Source organism: Bufo gargarizans, chromosome 3 (assembly GCF_014858855.1).
Source record: "Bufo gargarizans isolate SCDJY-AF-19 chromosome 3, ASM1485885v1, whole genome shotgun sequence".
Classification (NCBI taxonomy): Eukaryota; Metazoa; Chordata; class Amphibia; order Anura; family Bufonidae; genus Bufo; species Bufo gargarizans.
In genome coordinates this window covers 132,322,635-132,346,646 of record NC_058082.1, presented here as the reverse complement: position 1 = coordinate 132,346,646, position 24,012 = coordinate 132,322,635, and positions in this window count along the sequence as shown.

Sequence of the window (24,012 nt, the reverse complement as noted above, 5' to 3'; positions counted from 1 at the left end):
ATCCAGCACGTTCACATTATCTCCCACCCAGTCTTCTGCAGAAAGCGCACAGATGGCGCCTGAAAACCAACCCCATCAGTCTGTCACATCACCCCCATGCATACCAGGGAAACTGTCTCAGCCTCAAGTTATGCAGCAGTCTCTTATGCTGTTTGAAGACTCCGCTGGCAGGGTTTCCCAAGGGCATCCACCTAGCCCTTCCCCAGCGGTGAAAGACATAGAATGCACTGACGCACAACCACTTATGTTTCCTGATGATGAGGACATGGGAATACCACCTCAGCATGTCTCTGATGATGACGAAACACAGGTGCCAACTGCTGCGTCTTTCTGCAGTGTGCAGACTGAACAGGAGGTCAGGGATCAAGACTGGGTGGAAGACGATGCAGGGGACGATGAGGTCCTAGACCCCACATGGAATGAAGGTCGTGCCACTGACTTTCACAGTTCGGAGGAAGAGGCAGTGGTGAGACCGAGCCAACAGCGTAGCAAAAGAGGGAGCAGTGGGCAAAAGCAGAACACCCGCCGCCAAGAGACTCCGCCTGCTACTGACCGCCGCCATCTGGGACCGAGCACCCCAAAGGCAGCTTCAAGGAGTTCCCTGGCATGGCACTTCTTCAAACAATGTGCTGACGACAAGACCCGAGTGGTTTGCACGCTGTGCCATCAGAGCCTGAAGCGAGGCATTAACGTTCTGAACCTGAGCACAACCTGCATGACCAGGCACCTGCATGCAAAGCATGAACTGCAGTGGAGTAAACACCTTAAAACCAAGGAAGTCACTCAGGCTCCCCCTGCTACCTCTTCTGCTGCTGCCGCCTCGGCCTATTCTGCTGCTGCCGCCTCGGCCTCTTCCTCCGCCTCTGGAGGAACGTTGGCACCTGCCGCCCAGCAAACAGGGGATGTACCACCAACACCACCACCACCACCTCCGTCACCAAGCGTCTCAACCATGTCACACGCCAGCGTTCAGCTCTCCATCTCACAAACATTTGATAGAAAGCGTAAATTCCCACCTAGCCACCCTCGATCCCTGGCCCTGAATGCCAGCATTTCTAAACTACTGGCCTATGAAATGCTGTCATTTAGGCTGGTGGACACAGACAGCTTCAAACAGCTCATGTCGCTTGCTGTCCCACAGTATGTTGTTCCCAGCCGGCACTACTTCTCCAAGAGAGCCGTGCCTTCCCTGCACAACCAAGTATCCGATAAAATCAAGTGTGCACTGCGCAACGCCATCTGTGGCAAGGTCCACCTAACCACAGATACGTGGACCAGTAAGCACGGCCAGGGACGCTATATCTCCCTAACTGCACACTGGGTAAATGTAGTGGCAGCTGGGCCCCAGGCGGAGAGCTGTTTGGCGCACGTCCTTCCGCCGCCAAGGATCGCAGGGCAACATTCTTTGCCTCCTGTTGCCACCTCCTCCTTCTCGGCTTCCTCCTCCTCTTCTTCCACCTGCTCATCCAGTCAGCCACACACCTTCACCACCAACTTCAGCACAGCCCGGGGTAAACGTCAGCAGGCCATTCTGAAACTCATATGTTTGGGGGACAGGCCCCACACCGCACAGGAGTTGTGGCGGGGTATAGAACAACAGACCGACGAGTGGTTGCTGCCGGTGAGCCTCAAGCCCGGCCTGGTGGTGTGTGATAATGGGCGAAATCTCGTTGCAGCTCTGGGACTAGCCAATTTGACGCACATCCCTTGCTTGGCGCATGTGCTGAATTTGGTGGTGCAGAAGTTCATTCACAACTACCCCGACATGTCAGAGCTGCTGCATAAAGTGCGGGCCGTCTGTTCGCGCTTCCGGCGTTCACATCCTGCTGCTGCTCGCCTGTCTGCGCTACAGCGTAACTTCGGCCTTCCCGCTCACCGCCTCATATGCGACGTGCCCACCAGGTGGAACTCCACCTTGCACATGCTGGACAGACTGTGCGAGCAGCAGCAGGCCATAGTGGAGTTTCAGCTGCAGCACGCACGGGTCAGTCGCACTACAGAACAGCACCACTTCACCACCAATGACTGGGCCTCCATGCGAGACCTGTGTGCCCTGTTGCGCTGTTTCGAGTACTCCACCAACATGGCCAGTGGCGATGACACCGTTATCAGCGTTACAATACCACTTCTATGTCTCCTTGAGAAAACACTTAGGGCGATGATGGAAGAGGAGGTGGCCCAGGAGGAGGAGGAGGAGGAGGAAGAGGGGTCATTTTTAGCACTTTCAGGCCAGTCTCTTCGAAGTGACTCAGAGGGAGGTTTTTGGCAACAGCAGAGGCCAGGTACAAATGTGGCCAGCCAGGGCCCACTACTGGAGGACGAGGAGGACGAGGATGAGGAGGAGGTGGAGGAGGATGAGGATGAAGCATGGTCACAGCGGGGTGGCACCCAACGCAGCTCGGGTCCATCACTGGTGCGTGGCTGGGGGGAAAGGCAGGACGATGACGATACGCCTCCCACAGAGGACAGCTTGTCCTTATCCCTGGGCAGCCTGGCACACATGAGCGACTACATGCTGCAGTGCCTGCGCAACGACAGCAGAGTTGCCCACATTTTAACCTGTGCGGACTACTGGGTTGCCACCCTGCTGGATCCACGCTACAAAGACAATGTGCCCACCTTACTTCCTGCACTGGAGCGTGATAGGAAGATGCGCGAGTACAAGCGCACGTTGGTAGACGCGCTACTGAGAGCATTCCCAAATGTCACAGGGGAACAAGTGGAAGCCCAAGGCCAAGGCAGAGGAGGAGCAAGAGGTCGCCAAGGCAGCTGTGTCACGGCCAGCTCCTCTGAGGGCAGGGTTAGCATGGCAGAGATGTGGAAAACTTTTGTCAACACGCCACAGCTAACTGCACCACCACCTGATACGCAACGTGTTAGCAGGAGGCAACATTTCACTAACATGGTGGAACAGTACGTGTGCACACCCCTCCACGTACTGACTGATGGTTCGGCCCCATTCAACTTCTGGGTCTCTAAATTGTCCACGTGGCCAGAGCTAGCCTTTTATGCCTTGGAGGTGCTGGCCTGCCCGGCAGCCAGCGTTTTGTCTGAACGTGTATTCAGCACGGCAGGGGGCGTCATTACAGACAAACGCAGCCGCCTGTCTACAGCCAATGTGGACAAGCTGACGTTCATAAAAATGAACCAGGCATGGATCCCACAGGACCTGTCCGTCCCTTGTCCAGATTAGACATTAACTACCTCCCCATAACCATATATTATTGGACTCCAGGGCACTTCCTCATTCAATCCTATTTTTATTTTCATTTTACCATTATATTGCGATGCTACCCAAAGTTGAATGAACCTCTCCTCTGCCTGTGTGCTAGGCCTAAATATATGCCAATGGACTGTTGCAGTGGTGGCTGACATGAAGCCTGATTCTCTGCTATGACATGCAGACTAATTCTCTGCTGACATGAAGCCAGATTGTCTGTTACGGGACCTCTCTCCTCTGCCTGGGTGCTGGGCCTAAATTTATGACAATGGACTGTTGCAGTGGTGGCTGACGTGAAGCCTCATTCTCTGCTATGACATGCAGACTGATTCTCTGCTGACATGAAGCCAGATTCTCTGTTACGGGACCTCTCTCCTCTGCCTGTGAGAGTGCAGGTCCTAAATATATGCCAATGGACTGTTGCAGTGGTGGCTGACGTGAAGCCTGATTCTCTGCTATGACATGCAGACTGATTCTCTGCTGACATGAAGCCAGATCCTCTGTTACGGGACCTCTCTCCTCTGCCTGTGTGTGTGCTGGGCCTAAATATATGCCAATGGACTGTTGCAGTGGTGGCTGACGTGAAGCCTCATTCTCTGCTATGACATGCAGACTAATTCTCTGCTGACATGAAGACAGATTCTCTGTTACGGGACCTCCCTCCTCTGCCTGGGTGCTGGGCCTAAATATATGCCAATGGACTGTTGCAGTGGTGGGTGACGTGAAGCCTCATTCTCTGCTATGACATGCAGACTAATTCTCTGCTGACATGAAGCCAGATTGTCTGTTACGGGACCTCTCTCCTCTGCCTGTGTGTGTGCTGGGCCTAAATATATGCCAATGGACTGTTGCAGTGGTGGCTGACGTGAAGCCTCATTCTCTGCTATGACATGCAGACTAATTCTCTGCTGACATGAAGACAGATTCTCTGTTACGGGACCTCTCTCCTCTGCCTGTGTGTGTGCTGGGCCTAAATATATGCCAATGGACTGTTGCAGTGGTGGCTGACGTGAAGCCTCATTCTCTGCTATGACATGCAGACTAATTCTCTGCTGACATGAAGACAGATTCTCTGTTACGGGACCTCCCTCCTCTGCCTGGGTGCTGGGCCTAAATATATGCCAATGGACTGTTGCAGTGGTGGGTGACGTGAAGCCTGATTCTCTGCTATGACATGCAGACTAATTCTCTGCTGACATGAAGACAGATTCTCTGTTACGGGACCTCTCTCCTCTGCCTGTGTGTGTGCTGGGCCTAAATATATGCCAATGGACTGTTGCAGTGGTGGCTGACGTGAAGCCTCATTCTCTGCTATGACATGCAGACTAATTCTCTGCTGACATGAAGACAGATTCTCTGTTACGGGACCTCCCTCCTCTGCCTGGGTGCTGGGCCTAAATATATGCCAATGGACTGTTGCAGTGGTGGCTGACGTGAAGCCTCATTCTCTGCTATGACATGCAGACTGATTCTCTGCTGACATGAAGCCAGATCGTCTGTTACGGGACCTCTCTGCTCTGCCTGTGTGCTAGGCCTAAATATATGCCAATGGACTGTTGCAGTGGTGGGTGACGTGAAGCCTCATTCTCTGCTATGACATGCAGACTGATTCTCTGCTGTCATGAAGCCAGATTGTATGTTACGGGACCTCTCTGCTCTGCCTGTGTGCTAGGCCTAAATATATGCCAATGGACTGTTGCAGTGGTGGGTGACGTGAAGCCTCATTCTCTGCTATGACATGCAGACTAATTCTCTGCTGACATGAAGACAGATTCACTGTTACGGGACCTCCCTCCTCTGCCTGGGTGCTGGGCCTAAATATATGCCAATGGACTGTTGCAGTGGTGGGTGACGTGAAGCCTCATTCTCTGCTATGACATGCAGACTAATTCTCTGCTGACATGAAGCCAGATTGTCTGTTACGGGACCTCTCTCCTCTGCCTGTGTGTGTGCTGGGCCTAAATATATGCCAATGGACTGTTGCAGTGGTGGCTGACGTGAAGCCTCATTCTCTGCTATGACATGCAGACTAATTCTCTGCTGACATGAAGACAGATTCTCTGTTACAGGACCTCCCTCCTCTGCCTGGGTGCTGGGCCTAAATATATGCCAATGGACTGTTGCAGTGGTGGGTGACGTGAAGCCTGATTCTCTGCTATGACATGCAGACTAATTCTCTGCTGACATGAAGACAGATTCTCTGTTACGGGACCTCTCTCCTCTGCCTGTGTGTGTGCTGGGCCTAAATATATGCCAATGGACTGTTGCAGTGGTGGCTGACGTGAAGCCTCATTCTCTGCTATGACATGCAGACTAATTCTCTGCTGACATGAAGACAGATTCTCTGTTACGGGACCTCCCTCCTCTGCCTGGGTGCTGGGCCTAAATATATGCCAATGGACTGTTGCAGTGGTGGGTGACGTGAAGCCTGATTCTCTGCTATGACATGCAGACTAATTCTCTGCTGACATGAAGACAGATTCTCTGTTACGGGACCTCTCTCCTCTGCCTGTGTGTGTGCTGGGCCTAAATATATGCCAATGGACTGTTGCAGTGGTGGCTGACGTGAAGCCTCATTCTCTGCTATGACATGCAGACTAATTCTCTGCTGACATGAAGACAGATTCTCTGTTACGGGACCTCCCTCCTCTGCCTGGGTGCTGGGCCTAAATATATGCCAATGGACTGTTGCAGTGGTGGCTGACGTGAAGCCTCATTCTCTGCTATGACATGCAGACTGATTCTCTGCTGACATGAAGCCAGATCGTCTGTTACGGGACCTCTCTGCTCTGCCTGTGTGCTAGGCCTAAATATATGCCAATGGACTGTTGCAGTGGTGGGTGACGTGAAGCCTCATTCTCTGCTATGACATGCAGACTGATTCTCTGCTGTCATGAAGCCAGATTGTCTGTTACGGGACCTCTCTGCTCTGCCTGTGTGCTAGGCCTAAATATATGCCAATGGACTGTTGCAGTGGTGGGTGACGTGAAGCCTCATTCTCTGCTATGACATGCAGACTGATTCTCTGCTGTCATGAAGCCAGATTGTCTGTTACGGGACCTCTCTGCTCTGCCTGTGTGCTAGGCCTAAATATATGCCAATGGACTGTTGCAGTGGTGGGTGACGTGAAGCCTCATTCTCTGCTATGACATGCAGACTGATTCTCTGCTGACATGAAGCCAGATTGTCTGTTACGGGACCTCTCTCCTCTGCCTGTGTGCTAGGCCTAAATATATGCCAATGGACTGTTGCAGTGGTGGCTGACGTGAAGCCTCATTCTCTGCTATGACATGCAGACTAATTCTCTGCTGACATGAAGCCAGATTGTCTGTTACGGGACCTCTCTCCTCTGCCTGGGTGCTGGGCCTAAATTTATGACAATGGACTGTTGCAGTGGTGGCTGACGTGAAGCCTGATTCTCTGCTATGACATGCAGACTGATTCTCTGCTGACATGAAGCCAGATCCTCTGTTACGGGACCTCTCTCCTCTGCCTGTGTGTGTGCTGGGCCTAAATATATGCCAATGGACTGTTGCAGTGGTGGCTGACGTGAAGCCTCATTCTCTGCTATGACATGCAGACTGATTCTCTGCTGACATGAAGCCAGATTCTCTGTTACGGGACCTCTCTCCTCTGCCTGTGTGTGTGCTGGGCCTAAATATATGCCAATGGACTGTTGCAGTGGTGGCTGACGTGAAGCCTCATTCTCTGCTATGACATGCAGACTAATTCTCTGCTGACATGAAGACAGATTCTCTGTTACGGGACCTCCCTCCTCTGCCTGGGTGCTGGGCCTAAATATATGCCAATGGACTGTTGCAGTGGTGGCTGACGTGAAGCCTCATTCTCTGCTATGACATGCAGACTAATTCTCTGCTGACATGAAGACAGATTCTCTGTTACGGGACCTCTCTCCTCTGCCTGGGTGCCGGGGCCTAAATATCTGAGAATGGACTGTTCCAGTGGTGGGTGACGGGAAGCCAGATTCTCTGCTATGGAACCTCTCTCCAATTGATTTTGGTTAATTTTTATTTATTTAATTTTTAATTTAATTCATTTCCCTATCCACATTTGTTTGCAGGGGATTTACCTACATGTTGCTGCCTTTTGCAGCCCTCTAGCTCTTTCCTGGGCTGTTTTACAGCCTTTTTAGTGCCGAAAAGTTCGGGTCCCCATTGACTTCAATGGGGTTCGGGTTCGGGACGAAGTTCGGATCGGGTTCGGATCCCGAACCCGAACATTTCCGGGATGTTCGGCCGAACTTCTCGAACCCGAACATCCAGGTGTTCGCTCAACTCTAATTGCGAGGCTACCCAAAGTTGAATGAACCTCTCCTCTGTCTGGGTGCCAGGGCCTAAATATATGCCAATGGACTGTTCCAATGTTGGGTGACGTGAAGCCTGATTCTCTGCTATGACATGCAGACTAATTCTCTGCTGACATGAAGCCAGATCCTCTGTTACGGGACCTCTCTCCTCTGCCTGGGTGCTGGGCCTAAATATATGCCAATGGACTGTTGCAGTGGTGGCTGACGTGAAGCCTCATTCTCTGCTATGACATGCAGACTAATTCTCTGCTGACATGAAGCCAGATTGTCTGTTACGGGACCTCTCTCCTCTGCCTGGGTGCTGGGCCTAAATTTATGACAATGGACTGTTGCAGTGGTGGGTGACGTGAAGCCTGATTCTCTGCTATGACATGCAGACTGATTCTCTGCTGACATGAAGCCAGATTGTCTGTTACGGGACCTCTCTCCTCTGCCTGGGTGCTGGGCCTAAATATATGTCAATGGACTGTTGCAGTGGTGGCTGACGTGAAGCCTCATTCTCTGCTATGACATGCAGACTAATTCTCTGCTGACATGAAGACAGATTGTCTGTTACGGGACCTCTCTCCTCTGCCTGGGTGCTGGGCCTAAATATATGCCAATGGACTGTTGCAGTGATGGCTGACGTGAAGCCTCATTCTCTGCTATGACATGCAGACTAATTCTCTGCTGACATGAAGCCAGATTGTCTGTTACGGGACCTCTCTCCTCTGCCTGGGTGCTGGGCCTAAATTTATGACAATGGACTGTTGCAGTGGTGGGTGATGTGAAGCCTGATTCTCTGCTATGACATGCAGACTGATTCTCTGCTGACATGAAGCCAGATTGTCTGTTACGGGACCTCTCTCCTCTGCCTGGGTGCTGGGCCTAAATATATGCCAATGGACTGTTGCAGTGGTGGCTGACGTGAAGCCTCATTCTCTGCTATGACATGCAGACTAATTCTCTGCTGACATGAAGCCAGATTGTCTGTTACGGGACCTCTCTCCTCTGCCTGGGTGCTGGGCCTAAATTTATGACAATGGACTGTTGCAGTGGTGGGTGACGTGAAGCCTGATTCTCTGCTATGACATGCAGACTGATTCTCTGCTGACATGAAGCCAGATTGTCTATTACGGGACCTCTCTCCTCTGCCTGGGTGCTGGGCCTAAATATATGCCAATGGACTGTTGCAGTGGTGGCTGACGTGAAGCCTCATTCTCTGCTATGACATGCAGACTAATTCTCTGCTGACATGAAGCCAGATTGTCTGTTACGGGACCTCTCTCCTCTGCCTGGGTGCTGGGCCTAAATTTATGCCAATGGACTGTTGCAGTGGTGGGTGACGTGAAGCCTGATTCTCTGCTATGACATGCAGACTGATTCTCTGCTGACATGAAGCCAGATTGTCTGTTACGGGACCTCTCTCCTCTGCCTGGGTGCTGGGCCTAAATATATGTCAATGGACTGTTGCAGTGGTGGCTGACGTGAAGCCTCATTCTCTGCTATGACATGCAGACTAATTCTCTGCTGACATGAAGACAGATTGTCTGTTACGGGACCTCTCTCCTCTGCCTGGGTGCTGGGCCTAAATATATGCCAATGGACTGTTGCAGTGATGGCTGACGTGAAGCCTCATTTTCTGCTATGACATGCAGACTAATTCTCTGCTGACATGAAGCCAGATTGTCTGTTACGGGACCTCTCTCCTCTGCCTGGGTGCTGGGCCTAAATTTATGACAATGGACTGTTGCAGTGGTGGGTGACGTGAAGCCTGATTCTCTGCTATGACATGCAGACTGATTCTCTGCTGACATGAAGCCATATTGTCTGTTACGGTACCTCTCTCCTCTGCCTGGGTGCTGGGCCTAAATATATGCCAATGGACTGTTGCAGTGGTGGCTGACGTGAAGCCTCATTCTCTGCTATGACATGCAGACTAATTCTCTGCTGACATGAAGCCAGATTGTCTGTTACGGGACCTCTCTCCTCTGCCTGGGTGCTGGGCCTAAATTTATGACAATGGACTGTTGCAGTGGTGGGTGACGTGAAGCCTGATTCTCTGCTATGACATGCAGACTGATTCTCTGCTGACATGAAGCCAGATTGTCTATTACGGGACCTCTCTCCTCTGCCTGGGTGCTGGGCCTAAATATATGCCAATGGACTGTTGCAGTGGTGGCTGACGTGAAGCCTCATTCTCTGCTATGACATGCAGACTAATTCTCTGCTGACATGAAGCCAGATCCTCTGTTATGGGACCTCTCTCCTCTGCCTGTGTGCTGGGCCTAAATATATGCCAATGGACTGTTGCAGTGGTGGCTGACGTGTAACCTCATTCTCTGCTATGACATGCAGACTAATTCTCTGCTGACATGAAGCCAGATCCTCTGTTACGGGACCTCTCTCCTCTGCCTGTGTGCTGGGCCTAAATATATGCCAATGGACTGTTGCACTGGTGGCTGACGTGAAGCCTGATTCTCTGCTATGATATGAAGACTGATTCTCTGCTGACATGAAGCCAGATTGTCTGTTACGGGACCTCTCTCCTCTGCCTGGGTGCTGGGCCTAAATTTATGACAATGGACTGTTGCAGTGGTGGCTGACGTGAAGCCTGATTCTCTGCTATGACATGCAGACTGATCCTCTGCTGACATGAAGCCAGATCCTCTGTTACGGGACCTCTCTCCTCTGCCTGGGTGCTGGGCCTAAATTTATGAGAATGGACTGTTCCAGTGGTGGGTGACGGGAAGCCAGACTCTCTGCTATGGGACCTCTCTCCAATTGATTTTGGTTAATTTTTATTTATTTAATTTTTATTTTAATTCATTTCCCTATCCACATTTGTTTGCAGGGGATTTACCTACATGTTGCTGCCTTTTGCAGCCCTCTAGCCCTTTCCTGGGCTGTTTTACAGCCGTTTTAGTGCCGAAAAGTTCGGGTCCCCATTGACTTCAATGGGGTTCGGGTCGGGACGAAGTTCGGATCGGGTTCGGTTCCCGAACCCGAACATTTCCGGGAAGTTCGGCCGAACTTCTCGAACCCGAACATCCAGGTGTTCGCTCAACTCTACCTGTCACCTATGCAGAGCAGGGGTTTATTCACGTCTAAAATTGTATAATGTCAACCCAAGAATGTAACTAGAAAAATGTGTGAAATTCATTAACCTGTCTACTTGGTAGAGCAGGGGTCTATGAAAGCAAAAAAATGTTTATTGTCACCTGAAAATGTTAAAGAAAAATTATTGAAATTTATTAAGCCGTGAACTAGGAGGGGAATATTACAACCAAAAAATTTGAATTTCACCTGACAATGGATGTGCGTCAAACCGGCTAGTCCCAGAGCTGCTATGAGATTTCGCCCATTATCACACACCACCAGGCCGGGCTTGAGGCTCACTGGCACCAACAACTCATCGATCTGTTGTTCAAGGTTCGTCCACCGCTCCTGCGAGGTGTGGGGTTTTTCCCCAAAAAAGTTTTAAAACTGCCTGCTGTCGTTTACCTCTGGTTGTGCTGAAGTTAGTGGTGAAGGTGTTACGCTGACTGGATGAGGAGCTGGTAGAGGATGAGAAAGCAGAGTAGGAGGATGAAGCAACAGGAGGCAAACTGAAGTGCCCTGCAATCCTTGGTGGTGGAAGGACATGTGCCAATCTGCTATCCACCTCAGGCTCAGCTGCCACTGCATTTACCCAGTGTGCTGTTATGGAGATATAATGTCCCTGAGCGTGCTTACTGGTCCACGTATCCGTAGTCAGGTGCACCTTGCCGCAGATGGCGTTGCGCGGTGCACACCTGAATTTGTCCCCTACTTGGTTGTGCAGGGAAGGGATGGCTCGCCTGGAAAAGTAGTGGCGGCTGGGCACGACGTACTGTGGGACAGCCACCGCCATAAGACCTTTAAAACTATCCGTCTCCACCAAACGGAATGACAGCATTTCAAAGGCCAGTAATTTAGAAATGCTGGCATTCAGGGCTAGTGCTCGCGGCTGGGTAGGGGGTTATTTCCTCCTCCTCTCCAGTGTTTGGGAGATGGAGAGCTGAACGCTTCCGTGGGACATTGTATAGATGCTTGGTACCCAGGTGGTGGTGTTTGCAGGGTGGCAGGTGGCACTGTCACTCCAGAGGTGGATGAAGAGGCCGAGACTGCAGCAGAAGAGAAAGCAGGAGGAGCCAGAGACCTTTCTTGGTTTTTGAGGTGTCTACTTCACTGCAGCTCGTGCTTTGCACTTAAATGCCTTGTCATGCAGGTTGTGCTCAGGTTAAGAACGTTTATGCCTCGCTTTAGGTTCTGATTGCACAGCGTGCAAACTTCTCGTGTCTTGTCGTCAGCACATTGTCTAAAGAACTGCCACGCCAGGGAACTCCTTGGAGCTGGCTTTGGTGTGCTTAGTCCCTTGCCGCGGTGGGCAGTAGCAGACGTACTGTCTAGAGGACGGCCTCTCCGCTTTTGCACCCTGCTCCCTATTCTGCTGTTCTGGTGGCTCTGTGCAACCACCGCCTCTTTCTCCGAACTACATAGGTCACTCGCATGACCTTGATTCCATGTGGAGTCGAGAACCTCAACGTCCTCCACATCATCTTCCACCCAGTCTTCACCCCTGCCCTCCTTGTCGGTCTGCACACTTTTGAAAGCCCCAGCAGTTGGCACCTGTGTTTCGTCTTCATCCGAGACATGCTACAATGGTCCTCCCATGTACTCATCTTGAAAGATAAGTGGTTGGGTATCGGTGTACTCAATCTCTTCCACTTCTGGGGAAGGGCTAGGTGGATGGCCCTGGGAAACCCTGCTAACAGAGTCATCAAAAAGCAGAAGAGACTGCTGCATGACTTGGGCTCACACTGCTTGGTTGATTAGAAGGGGGTGAGGTAAAAGAGTGAGGGACATCGGCTGCAGGTGCCAACTGTGGTCTTTCAGCAGGAGACTGGGTGGGAGAAAATGTGAAGGAACTGGAGCCACCGTCAGCAACGCAATCTACTATCGCCTGTACTTGTTCAGGCCTCACCATTCGTAGAGCCGCATTAGGACCGACCAAATACCGCTGCAGGTTCTGTAACCTACTCGCACCTGGGGAAGGGGTTTCACTTGTGCGTGTAGCTGGCACGACCACGTCCTCTCACTGCAACAGGAGTTCCACCAGCAGCAGCAGCACGACCTGGGCCACGTCACTTATTTGACGCTCTCCTCATGTTTCTCGAATTTAGGATCTTGCTCTAAATGGGTGTTTAATTAATAGTAGAAGAGAACAACAGTATGTACAGGGTGTATCTCACAAGCCCTGAACCAAGGGGCGGAGCCTAGCCACGCTGCTGAATGGCCGCACACGCTTGAGCTCCTCCAGCATTCCGGCTCATTTGCCCTAATTTTGATTATAATTTGCCTTATTATGGGGAAGTCTGGCAAAGATAAGACCAGAGGAAGTTCAGAGACAACCCCGCTGCACACCAAACAACTGGAGATGGAGAAATTTCTTCGGAAAACGCTGAGGCTTACTGCACAGAAAGGCCCCAACATGGCGGCGTCTATTGCACATGACTCCGATATAGGAGACTTCTCCGACGCGGGCAGCGGCTCCGATGTCTCGGAAAGGAGACCCAGAGATCCGCCAATTTCAGAACGGACACTCAAACGTGTCCTTGAATCAGCCCTCTTGCCTCTTAAGCAGGACTTGTCAGACATAAAAGATGACCTGAAGCATCTAGGTCAGAGAGTCGTCTCACTAGAGGCTGCCCAAGAATCTATCATGGCCTATGAAGGTAAAGCTTCGGAGGTACTAGCGGCTCACAAGGCTCTACTAAATGAAGCGTTCCTAAAACTGGAAGATCAAGAGAACCGCAGCCGCAGGCGAAATATTCGCATACGAGGCTTACCGGAGACGATTGCGACTGAGGCCTTGCCGACAGTGGCGCACAAAATATTTTCTAAGCTGCTTGACCCGGACAGGGCGGCGGGAATCGTGATAGAGCGGATACACAGGGCTCTGCGCCTCAGACCGAAGCCGCAAGAACCACCGCGGGACGTGATCTGTGGCCTGTTGAGCTACGTTGACAACGCGGCTCTCCTGAAAAAGCAACGAGAGTTGGAGGTACTGGAATATGAGAACACCCCAATTCAAATGTTCCAAGATCTTGCGCCATCTACATTGGCCAAGCGATGCTTATTAAAGCCCCTTCTGGATGTCCTGAGGAAAACTTAGACTCCATTCAGATGGTTGTACCCTTTCGGGCTGGCGGTCTCAAGGAATGGTAAACTGCTTACTGTGCGTTCCCCCGCAGATCTCTCTTCTGTCTGGAAATCTCTGGATGTCCCTCCTGTTGATATCCCCTCATGGCTACCAGCCGACCAAGATGGCACCCTGCCTGTTCCACCTCGTGCTGCTGCCTGGCAGACGGCCTCAGCAGGTAAACCGGACCGTCCGGGAAGGGGCAGGATGGATAAGGCCCTCACCTGAACTCCATTTCATTCATCTACGTATGTAAGCCTGTGTTGTCACTGTCTACTTTCTCCAGGCTTGGAGATGACTGCCTTTCATCTTCCTGTTTAATTGTTCATTATGGAAGAACTTGTGTCTCTTTTTCCATTTTTTGGAGCCTGTTCCATGTTCTATGTTTGATGTTTTGCTTAGCATAGCACGACGGAATTGAGATACTTCTCTGTTTTTGCTTGACTTTACTCCTGCGAATTGCAGAACCTGTTCCCCACATGAAGGGTAAAGACCTGTGCTGGACATATTTTTTGTTGTTGGTCTTATTTGTTGTTGGTCTTTTTGATCCAGACCCCAAGGTGCTTTACTTGCCCCCTCGCCAGTCCAATCCTGTCTTGGCTGGCGATAAGTGAAGCACTCACTTAACCTCAGATTGGTATTTTATCCGAGCTGGTTCCTTACTGGTTCAACATGTTATTTGTTATCTTCCTTATTTTATTTGTTCCCCTCTCCCCCCCTTCCCTCCCCTCTGCTCATGTCTATTGTATGCTCCTCAGTGCCTCCATGGATAACCTGTGCTGTCAATCCCTTGAATACCTGTTGAAATGTCTTCTATTGTAGTTGCTTCACTAAATGTACATGTGCTGAACGAGCCATGCAAAAGGTCTCAAATCCTCTCTCTCTCTTTTTGAGGGATAAAGTCTCAGTGGCTTTTTTGCAAGAGACCCATTTTAAAACGGGTAAAGTGCCCAACCTCCCTCCCAGGAAGTTTACCCAATGGTTCCATAGCACACATAACTCTGCCAGTAGGGGGGTTAGTGTAGCTGTGCACAAGTGCCTTTCCTTCAAGCACACTACTTCTGCGGATCCTGAGGGTAGGTACATTTTTGTAAAAGGTGTACTAGGTGATTCCCCAGTGACATTCGCCAACTTATATGCCCCTAATAGAGGCCAAGTACCATGGCTCGTTCAGACCCTTGATTTATTATCATCCTTTTCTGATGGATTACTGGTTTTGGGGGGTGATTTTAATGTTGCCCTGGAACCGGCTATGGACACCTCCGCAGGTAGACCATCTGTGTCTTATAAGCTTCTGAGAAGGCTAAAAATTTCCCTGAGAAAACTAAAAGTCTTAGATGTTTGGCGTGCTTTGAACCCCAATGGCCGAGATTATACATATTACTCGCATGCCAAGGCGTCCTTTCACAGATTGGATTATCTGTTCCTATCCGAATCGCATATACGTAATGTCTCTGGGGCCCGAATAGGTAGCATCTCATTATCCGACCATGCTCCTGTTCTTATCAATTTCTCCCTGTCTGGCTCACAGAGAAAAGAGCATTTATGGCGTCTAAATGACACCTTGATTTTAGACCCCACCCACGCCTCCAAAATCAAGGCCTTGATCTCCGAATTTTTTATGCTTAATGATACACAAGACTCCCCCCTTCCCCTTCCATACTGTGGGAATCTCATAAGGTAGTACTAAGGGGGAAACTCATCGCCTTAGGGGCATATGTGAAAAAACAGAGGACACAAGCCTTAGATGCCTTATTGACGAAAATTGCCCGCCTTGAATCCTCTCACAAGGAATCACAGGCTATACACACCCTAGCAGAACTCACTGAAGCCAGAACACATCTGAAAGATTTACTAAATGTCACTTCAGCAAAGCTGGTACTGCGCTCACGGTTTAAAGCCTACGCCCATGGGAATAGAGGAAACAGACTGATGTCGGCCATAGCCAAGACGCAGTTCTCTGACTCCTTTGTTTCCTCTATTAAGGACTCCAAGGGAAACATACATAGGGAAACATACATAAATCCACCCCAGACGTCGCCAAGGCGTTTTGCGCCTTTTATGAGGCACTGTATAATTTACCTCCCCCTGCTGGGGCCACTCCTAGTGACCTCTCAGAGGCTACGGATACATTTTTACAGACCCTGAGCCTTCCCTCCATATCCCCATCCAAGGTGTCCCATCTGATTAAGCCCATCTCTGACTCGGAGATTCGTAAGGTTCTCATGTCTATCCCCTAAGGTAAAAGCCCGGGCCCTAATGGATTTTCCATCACTTATTACAAATCCTTTCAGGATGTTTTAATCCCCCGTTTCAGAAATTTGTGCAATTACATTCTCACTGGAAGCTCCCTTTCTCCTCACTCCTTATTGGCGCACATTACAGTCCTACATAAGGAGAATAAGGACCCAACTTGCTGCAGTAACTATAGGCCGATCTCTTTGCTTAATAATGATGTGAAATGGTGGGCTAAGATTTTGGCCACTAGGCTTCAAAATGTCCTCCCTGAAATTGTTCATGAAGAACAAGTAGGCTTTGTCCATGGCAGACAGGGGTCTGAAAACACAGTACGGCTTCCCCACCTTGTAAACTGGGCCAAGAGATCCTCAAAGCCCTTAGTTTTGGTGAGCACGGATGCGGAAAAAGCCTTCGACAGGGTCAGTTGGCAATTTATGTCTCGGACCCTGTAGAGATTTGGCCTACCTGACCAGTTTATTAATGCCATACATACTTTATATTCGGCCCCCTCTGCCATGGTCAAAGTTAATGGTGCATTGTCCCCACCGTTTCGCATTACCAATGGGACGAGGCAAGGGTGCCCCCTTTCTCCTGCACTATTCATATTAGTGATGGAGACTCTTTTATGTAAAATTAGAGCGGACCCGGATATTAAAGGCCTCCAGGTGGGCTCCTGTACTCATGTTACTGCAGCATTTGCGGATGACCTTTTAGTCATGACCTCCAATCCTAAAGAAGCCTTGCCCAAATTACTGAACATATTTGAAGACTTTGGATTTGTATCCAACTTTAAGATTAATTATGGGAAATCTATGGCACTCAACATCTCTTGCTCCCAAGCTGTGGTCAACGCTCTCAAGCGTAATACTCCATTTACTTGGGCTTCCCGAGACATTACATTCTTAGGGACACATATATCGGCTAATGTCCAAGATCTAGCCTCCCTTAACTATACACCGCTCCTTCAAACAGTCCGTACCCACCTACAAAATCTAAAACTTCCATTTGTCTCCTGGGTTGGAAGAGAAAACTACCTTAAAACCTTTATTCTCCCCAAATTCCTATATTTGCTGCACTCCCTCCCTATTTGGCTACCAAACTCATATTTCACAGAAGTCCGCCGAGTGTTCACACGCTTCCTCTGGAATAGCAAATCATCTCGTATTGCTTACTCAGTTCTCACAAGAGATAGGAGGTTCGGAGGCTTTGGGATGCCAGATATAAAGCTATATTACACTGCTGTACAACTTTGTAGATGCTCTGTCCCATCAGTCTAGCTCCCTTTGCTCTCGCCTTGAGACTACACTACTCACCAACCAAGAACGACTTACTCTATGGGGTGTTAGGCCTTTCTCAGTTAATCACTATTCCTCCTCCCCTGTTTGGAAGGGTATGGTAGTAGAGTGGTCCAAAATGGTCCAGTCACAAACGTTTAGCTTCCCTAATCCCTGTATGCCACAGCCACATTCATCCTTCCATTTTAACCCCCTCCGGGATTTGGTCTAGGCTCGCCGATATATCTCTGCGAGATGTCCTTCTCCCAGATGGCAGTTTAAATTGGGATTTAATAATGGGCCTCCCTGAGGTTAAGGCTGCGGCACTGTTGCATTTGGCGAATTTTAAAAGAGATACTAAATTATGTATTGGATCCTTTTCTGGTAGAAGCTCATCCTCCTGGCTTGAGAAGAAGATTATGGCCACTAAACCTCCTCTTAGACCCCTATCTCTGATGTATAAAGAACTGCTCTCCTCATTGCCCCCGGAACTCCGTTTTGTGACCTCCTGGGAACGGAAGCTCTATTTGAGCCTTACGGAGCCGGAAAAAGCCTTTATCCTGGCACATTCGCACGGCTTCAACCGCTGCGTGAGGATTCAGGAGAATTCCTTCAAGCTCCTTAGTAGGTGGTACAAAACACCCGAGTTCTTACATAAACTGAACCCAGAAGTTCCCGAAGCATGCTGGAGATGTGGCATAGAAACCGTCTCTTTGTCACACATTTGGTGGCTTTGCCAGAAAATCCAACAGTTTTGGAAGTCAATTGAGGCTTTAATTAACCAATTATGCAACACCAAGATCATCTTGGATGCTAAACTTGTACTGTTATGGTGCCCTAATAGTACACTCACTCCTGCCAAAAATAATCTCCCGACGATGCTGCTTACAGCAGCTAAATTGCTTATACCTTTCCTATGGAAAAATGACTCCCCTCCGAATCTCCCTATGTGGACTGACAAGGTGGACCAGATCTACCGTTTTGAGGAGCTAGCGCATTGGGAAACTAACTCACGCTCCCGCTTCCTAAAAATATGGTCTCCGTGGAAAGCATATAGAAACTTTGCATAGAAAGAGCAGAAGTTCCCTACTTCCCTGTGTTCCCTTCCCTCTTCTCTCCTGAATGTTCCCTTCCCTTCTTCCCTTTTTCCCTTTATTGCTATTACTAATTGACAAATGTGATCATATTTAATGTTTATACATGATATGCTTGTACGATAGCCATCTTGAAACTTATTGTCATCATACTGCTGTCATGTCTAAGCGTATGGCCTTTGCTTTTTCTTTCAAAAAAAAGAAATATGGTTAAGCCCTGAGCCAGACTAGGCCTAAATTAAATTTGATTGCCAAAAATGGCAGTATTTCAAATATCTGAATAGAAGCCCTGTATTTAATGTATTTAATACAATTGTGTATTTTGCCCACCAAAAAGTGTTTTATTAATAGAAGAATATAAGCCCTGTATATACAGGGTGTATCTCACACGCCCTGACCCAAATTAGGCCGCAATTATAGATTTGTGCACCAAATGGTGGTATTACAAATATCTGAATATTATTCCTATATTTAAAGGGTGTATCTCACAATGACATCTGCAGAAAAGGCTGCCAACTATATTTTTTTGTCCCAAATGGGTGTTAGTTTAATAACTGAATATGACAGCAGTATATAACCCTGGAATTTCAAATGTCTTGATGCTGCAAGGCCTGAAAAATTGTGTATTTTGCCCAAAAAAGGGTGTTTTATTAATGGAAGAATATAAGCTCTGTATTTACAGGGTGTATCTCACACGGCCTGACCCACACTAGGCCGCAATTAAAGATTTGTGCACAAAATGGCAGTATTTCAAATATCTGAATAGAACCCCTGTATTTAAAGGGTGTATCTCACAATGACATCTGCAGCAAAGGCTGCCAACTATTATTTTTTTGGCCCAAACGGGTGTTAGTTTAGTAACTGAATTTGACAGCAGTATATAACCCTAGAATTTCAAATGTCTTGATACTGCAATGGTGCAACAATTGTGTATTTTGCCCAAAAAAGGGTGTTTTATTAATAGAACAATATAACCCCTGTATATATAAAGGGTGAATCTCACAATGACATATGCAGCAAAGGCTGCCAAATAAACTTTTTTGCCCTAACGGGTGTTTGTTTAATAACTGAATATGACAGCAGTATATAACCCTTGAATTTCACACTTGCTGATGCTGCAAGGGCTGTAAAATTGTGTATTTTGCCCAAAAAGTGTGTTTTTAAAATCCCAGAACATTATGGCTGTATTTCTAGCTCAAATTGCACACTGACTAACCCAGATGTATATTGCCCAAAAAGTTTTTTTTTTTTTTACTAACAGAATATGAAAGCTGTATATAACGTTTGGATTTCACACGTCCAGATACAGCTAGGGATGTAAAATAGTGTATTTTGCACAAAAAGGGTGTTTAAAAATAAACAGAAAATTATGCTTGTATTTCTAGCTAAAATTGCACACTGACTAAGGCTACATGCACACAACCATGCTGTTTTTGCGGTCAGCAAACCGTGGATCAGCAAAAAAACGGAAGCTGCCCATGTGCCTTCTGCAATTTGTGGAATGGAACGGGCGGCCCATTGTAGACATGCCTATTCTTGTCCACAAAACGGACAAGAGTAGGACATGCTATATTTTTTGGGCGGGACCACCGAACGGTGCAACGGATGCGGACAGCACACTGAGTGCTGTCCGCATCTTTTGCGGCCCCATTGAAGTGAATGGGTCCGGATCTGAGCCACAAAAACGGTGGCTCAGATGCGGACCAAAACAACGGTTGTATGCATGAGGCCTAATCCTGCAAATGCACCAGATGTTGTATATTGCCAAAAAAGGGTGAATTTTTACAACCAGATTATAACTGCAGTTTTTCAAGCTTGGATTAGAATGTCGCAAAATTTTAGATGCAGTGCTAGTGCACTGAGCTTGCATAAAATGCAAGCTCAGGGCATGGTAAAAAGATTGTGCCCTGCACCCACACAACTAATTGTATGTAGATCGCTGAATTAGATTATCTCCTATTCTCTCCCTGAAATCACCAGTCCAGCAGTATCCTCTCCCTACACTAAGCACAGCCGAGTGACGTGCAGCACTACGTGACTCAAGCTTATATAGAGCCTGGGTCACATGCTGCACTTGCCAACCACATCCATGCCATTAGTAGGCATGGCTGTGATGGCTTCTAAGGTCAGACAGTTAAACGCTTGTTGATTGGCTGCTCTGCATCCTTTCAAAAATAGCAGAGAAAGCGCCAAACACCGAACCCAAACTTTTACTGAAATGTTCGGGTTCGGGTCCGGGGTCCAAAAATTCAAAAGTTTGGTACGAACCCGAACTTTACAGTTCGGGTTCGCTCAACCCTAGTTATCTCTCAAGAAAGAGAACCGTCTTGGCAGTAGCCTATTGAAAGTGGCTTCCCTGAGTCAAGATCTGACCTTCTAACAAGCCTTGGGATTTCACAAGGAAATATAGGCACGCCAGATATCCAACAGTTGTTTTGGGGTGCTTGCCCCTCATCAGTACAGAGTAGGATTCTAGTTGGCTCAGTAGGATTATTACTCTCTTCATTATTGCTCCAGGTATAACCCTGTGCTATTGTACCTCCTTTTCAATGCATTATCAACTAAAGGTGGAAGAATATCTAAAATGTAACATTTATTAGGATTGGTTAAATTTTTTAGAGAATAGCAATATTTAAAAAAAAAAAAATTGTTTGTTTTTGTTTCTGGTGCATCCGTCACACTTACACTCTTCTCAGATTACAGTTTACACCATTAAAGAGGCTAGGTATAGTCATTTGGTGCCCATTCCCGAGGTCTTCTTTCACCTCATCCACTAGCTGAGTGCTCCACACTATCCTATCTCAGGCATAGTCGGAGCATCCACCCAGATAAGAGCGAACCTGGCCAACACAGGAGCCTAAACTTCCCCACTTGCCCCACACTGATTTTTCTATGTAATTCTCTACCATTAGCTTAGTTCCTCAAGGACATATAAGAGCAGCATAGTAACAGGTCTATGATCAGAGAGGCAGTGGAAAGTTACTATCATCTACTCAATACTTTTATTCACTATGCTCCTCCCCTCTGGGGGCTCGTCATGTCTTGCAGCAAGTAAGCTTTGGGTGGGCATTCCAGCCTGACATTGTGTAATGCGATAGTGGTGGAACCGCGCTGCTCCTCAATCAAAGGGAACGTTATCCTCTGATGTAGTTATCCACGTCGTCAGACCCAAGATGTCGACACTCCAGCGTTCACTTGGAACAAACCACTATGGGTTCCTCTGCAGAGTGTCAAGAATCACACAATAGTGAGGTACCTTTGATGCATTTAAAAGCTATGATTTTATTATACTCACAAGCATATTAAAATTGACCAAATATCTTAAAATCAACTTTTCATCACAGCCCGACCCGGGTTTCTCACACGGCTTCATCAGGGGCAAAATCTAACATAAGTAGGAGCGGAAGCTATTTAACTTCGCCCCTCCCTCAATTCACATAGCCAAGAAAATTACATCACGTCCAAATAACAAACAGCACACCTACAAATCAAACAGGTGGAACAGCCCCTAAAACATTTTCCACTCTTCATACAACATATCTTATATACAGGCCCGGTGCTATAATAAGGCAGACCAAGCGGCAACTTTAGGGCGCTGAAAAAGGGGGGGCGGAAAAATGAAACTATTTTTGTTTTCATTAATCACTTGCATGCCGCCGGCCTCGTGCGGCTGTTCTCCTCTGTGTGGTGGTCCTCATATCTTCTCTCTGGGCTCCCGAGTCCTGACAAGTTGTTTGAGGACCTTTCCCACTCTGCCAATCAGTGGCCGCAGCTGTGTCACGTGTCAGGGCAGTGATTTCCTGCTGAGCCAATCACTGGTCTAACACATGACACAGCTGCAGCGACTGATTGGCTGAGTGGGAAAGGTCCTCAAAGTCTTGTCGGGAGCGCAGAGAGAAGATACCAGGACCACACAGAGGAGAAGGGGAGCTGCTGCAAACGACCAGGGCCAGGTGAGGAGCATAATGTTTATTTTTACACAACATTTATAGAGGGGGGAAATGTGACATGGAGGGGGAGAAATGTGACATGGAGGGGGAGAAATGTGACATGGAGGGGGAGAAATGTGACATGTCACATCACGCCCTCCTTTTTACATCTCCCCACCGAGTTGGGGGGGGGGGGGGGTGCCAAAATGTAGCTTTGCTTGTGTGTGCAAAAATCCTTGCACCGGTCCTGCTTATATAATACCTACACCACATCTAAAAATAAATTATTTTTCCAAATTTTCACCATTATTCACCCACTTTTATTATTAGAAGGCTCCTCTTTATACCTATCCTATTCACTATAGTAAAACCTGGTTCTCCAGTCATCGATTTATCACATGTTTCTTTTGACCAGTCGCAGTACATGTCCTGTCCCCATTCATTATTTCATCACATGTTTCTATCCACCAGTAGGAGGCCAGCTTTACATGTCATTCTGTCTCTGGCCATTCCCAATTACTCACTGATTACTCACATTCAGACACAACACAACCAATAAATATATATACTTCCAATACGAATGGGTTATTCAAAATTACGTCAAGCACGGTTTTCGATCAAACTCTATATTCATCCCATTAGGTTGCAGGGTATTAAGCTTATAAATCCACTTGACCTCGCACATATTAATTTGAGCCACAGGGTCACCACCTCGCCAATGAGTTTTCACTAGTTCAACCCCCACGAACTTCAGAACCCTCAGATTCTTTTCATGGTACTGTTTAAAATGTAATGAGACGCTGTGCGTGACCAAACCTTTTTATTATGTTTCTTATATGCTCCCGTATCTTTACTTTCATTTTCTCAGTGTCCTTCCCACATAAGGGAGGCAACAAGGGCACTACAATACATACAGGACAAAACTCCTTTTGCTTTAAAATCCTGCCCATTTGCTGTCGATTTTACAGTGTCAGCATGCTTTGACCTATTTGTGGCAATTCTGTTCTTGCATCCAAGACAGAAACTGCACCATGTGAACCTGTGTGTATTTGTTTTTCTTGTATTGTCAGGATTGAACTGAGTATTAAGTGAATGCGTAGGTTCCGAGATTTTTTATACACAATGTCGGGACGGTCAGGGATTTCTTTCCCTAATATAGGGTCATTTTTCAAAATTGACCAGTTTTTTTTTAATAGCATATTTTAAAAACCCTACATCGGTATTGAACTGTGTCATGAATGTAAAATGAAAATCCCTTTCTTCTTTCTATTTTTCCAATACAGCTACAACTCTACTGTCCTGCACAGTTTTCATGCACCATTTTAACTCTTCCTCTCCATACCTCTTTTCTACAAATCTTTCTTGAATAACTTGACTTTGTACACTGTAGTCTGCTACATCAGTGCAGTTCTGCGACACCCTTTTAAACTGGCCCTTAGGGATATTCTCAACCAAGGGCACCTAGTTTTGTCAATATACACATTCACGTCTATTTCTTTAAAGCACGTCTTTGTTTTAAAACTCTAGGAAGTTGATTAAGGAAATACTAATGCTACTGATAAAATGTAAATTCGAGCTATTTTCATTCAAACCAGTTAGGAATTCCTCTAAACACCTTCTTTCCCCAACCCAAATTAGCAGACAATCATCAATAAATCTCTTCCAAAGCATAAGCTCTCCGCCCGGCAAGAAAGGACTAATATTTTCCCCCTCCCATAACCCCATAAA